A 3,032-nucleotide genomic window follows, 5' to 3' on the forward strand; every position below is an offset into this window, starting at 1 on the left:
TCTAATAATTCACAATCCAAACAGTTTTTTATGTAACCAAAATTCAAGGGACCAACATCGAACGAAGGTTGATATTTTGCTCCAAATGCGCTTCCAGCGCTACATTGACAAGGTTAAGGAAGAGTACGGCTCGGATTGATTTATAATTAGAGGTAGTTCAAACTGATAAATGGTAAGTTCAACCATTCAACTCAAGTGCTAAGTGTTGGATAGCCTTTAACGGGTCCGAGTTGTATACAAACGTAGAGACCACACCCATCCAACAAATAAAATTGTTAAGAAATGAGGAATAAAACAAAAATAAAAAGCAGGGCACGACTAATTTTTATTTGCCACATTATTCAATAATTGTAAAGGTTGGCATATGTTATCAAAATTAGGCTGGTATAATATAGGAAAGAATAAATATAAAATGAAAAGAAAGAAATAGGTGGAGATGAAAATAACAATTCGAGACTTGTGAGCATGATTTCCTTAAAACAGATTTATCCCCTACAGGTAGAGCGCTCGAGGTTAAGTAGGCTATAGCCACTTTGAGTTTCCCTTTGAAATGAGGCACGTAAAGGAGCCACTACGAAGAAGTTCCGGGGGTTACGAAGGAAGCTTCTAGCTCATATTGGTCATGGGTTGAGAACAGGAATTGAACTCTATGAGATCTAATCTCCCATTGTTCCTCAGTAGCTCAGTGGTAGAGCGGTCGGCTGTTAACTGATTGGTCGTAGGTTCGAATCCTACTTGGAGATATTTGATTTATTCTGAATTCTTTAATTCAGAATAAAGGGGCTCGCTTTGTCCGTTAAGAGTAGGTAACCCGTTCATTGTCTATGCATTCTATCTCATCATATCACATTCTGCGAGATTTGAAAATCACCATTAATACCTCGGTGTAGGTCCGGGATAATCCTTTGTTCCATAGTCCTGGGGCTATTTACAACTAGACAATTAAGAATTCTAAGATGTACTAGTACTAGCACTGCATCTTTGATGCAGTCATCGATTCTCCCGAGAGGTCACAATTGCCGCGAGATATAAGAAGGCTTTTTTGTTCTGCTACTAATACTTGTACTTGTGATCTGTTTCCTAGGATACAACGGATTAGAAGTTCCTCTAATACACAACGGATCTAAAGTTGACATTCTAAAAATTAGAAGTTCTAAATTTAGATTCTCAAGCCACCGAAACACCCGGTAGATTTTTTCCACGGAAGAAGAGAGGAAAGAAAAAAGGGGTATAAGATCAAGCCCCGGATGTGCCGTAACCCCACGAAGAGACAAAGAGAAGCCCACCAATTGTCACCTGCAGGACCGATTTCCATTGGCCCGTCAAAAGAATTCTTAACAAGGGCATAATTGACTTTATGTTTGAATCGTTAGAAAAAGATACTACTGAAATGACGAGGGGGAAAGGTCTCCCTACCAAACAGACCTTAAAAGGACAAAAACTCGTTGGTGACTCATGACTGACTGGCCCACGCCGGATCTGAAAGGCCCTATCCAATCCAATTAATTTTCATTACTTTATCATTAATTATATTTCCCAAGAAAAACTGACCACGTCAGCCATTTGACTGGTGGCATTAGTTGGCCTGCATGACCTCCTATACTAGGACGCGTAGATCGATTCTTTAGGAGACACGTGTACGGCTAAGGTGACGTTGGAATAAATATTTTGGCCTACACGACTATCCATGCGCCAGCTCACCAACCCGACCTTTTGCTCTTTCTCCCTAATCCGTATGTTCAAAACAACCGTAATGTAACGGTTATCGTATAATCATCGTAGATGTATACCAGCCCATGTTAGCATCTAGGGCCAAAAAATAAAAAAATTAACTGCCTGCATCACTTTTGACTATTAAATAATTTTTTATCTCAAATTAACCACTCTAACTAACTAGTCTCTTGATCCACGAAATAAGCAAAACTCGAGTAATATAAGTGTCAAAACGTACGAGTAAATTTGCCCACTATTTTTTCAACTTGAATTCGCTCATTTCTTTTTTCAAAAAATCATCCCAAACTATGAAAAGTTTTTTTTTGAATTTTGCTCTTAATCTATGAAATAACTAGAACTTGTGCAATACAAGCGCCAAAATGTAAGGATAAATTCGTTGACTACCTTCTCCATAAGATGATCCCAAACTTTCTGTATGCGAACCTTCTTATTTCATTTCTCAAGAATCATCCCAAATGTTAAAACATTTTTGCCAACAAAAAATTAGGACTCAATTTGGAGCCCTAATTAGCCTAGGTAGAGAATTGAGTAAAGGTTATGAACTTCTATTAATTATAGTTTAACTTAAGTTTTTCCCCCTTTTTTCCCTCTCATGCTTTTCTACTTTCTTTTCACCCACAACTATCAGGTCCAAGAGGGGTATAAGAGTCATCTACTATCCATTGGGGCACCCCTAGTAGTTAGTTTTACTCAAGTTAAGATATCTTAACTATAACCACGAGTTTTTTTTTTTTTTAAACTCATGAAGCTAAAGTTAGAAAACTAACAAAAAAAATCAGCATTTTGTTTAGAAAAATGTTATTTACACTATCATTTTTGTTAATCACATTCTCACTAGCATTTTTATTATATAATTTTCATATATTAAACTATGTAATACAATAAATGATATGAGTGCGATTAAAAAATATGGAGTGCAAATAATATTTGCTTTTATTTATAGAATATATTTTTTTTATACACTATTAGTATATACTTTTTTTTATATTAACAAGTTTCGATCATTCCACATAATATGAATTTAAATTTAAAAATTAAATAATATATATGTGTCATATATCTATAACTACTACCGTAAAAAATCACTATACATGCATAAAAAATTAATCCTTGTTTATAATGCATTTAATTAACAGTTGATGACTAACATCAAACAAAATCGAATCAGATTGGGTACTTTTTTTTTTAAATAATGCTCACATCTAATTATACGTATCCGTATACGAGAACAGGTCATTTACGAATTTACACGTGTAGAGTGACGTGGAACGTTGCCTTGGCGCCCCATTCTCCCTGCC

At 35.6% G+C, this 3,032-nt stretch overlaps 1 non-coding gene across 1 annotated transcript; it reads left to right on the forward strand.

Moving 5' to 3' along the window:
- The first annotated feature begins 671 nt into the window (after positions 1-671).
- On the forward strand, positions 672-743 carry TRNAN-GUU (transfer RNA asparagine (anticodon GUU)). Its single transcript has one exon. It is a non-coding gene; the product is annotated as a tRNA-Asn (tRNA).
- Positions 744-3,032: the final 2,289 nt, after the last annotated feature.

This window comes from Coffea arabica, chromosome 2c (genome assembly GCF_036785885.1).
Source record: "Coffea arabica cultivar ET-39 chromosome 2c, Coffea Arabica ET-39 HiFi, whole genome shotgun sequence".
In the NCBI taxonomy this organism is placed as follows: Eukaryota; Viridiplantae; Streptophyta; class Magnoliopsida; order Gentianales; family Rubiaceae; genus Coffea; species Coffea arabica.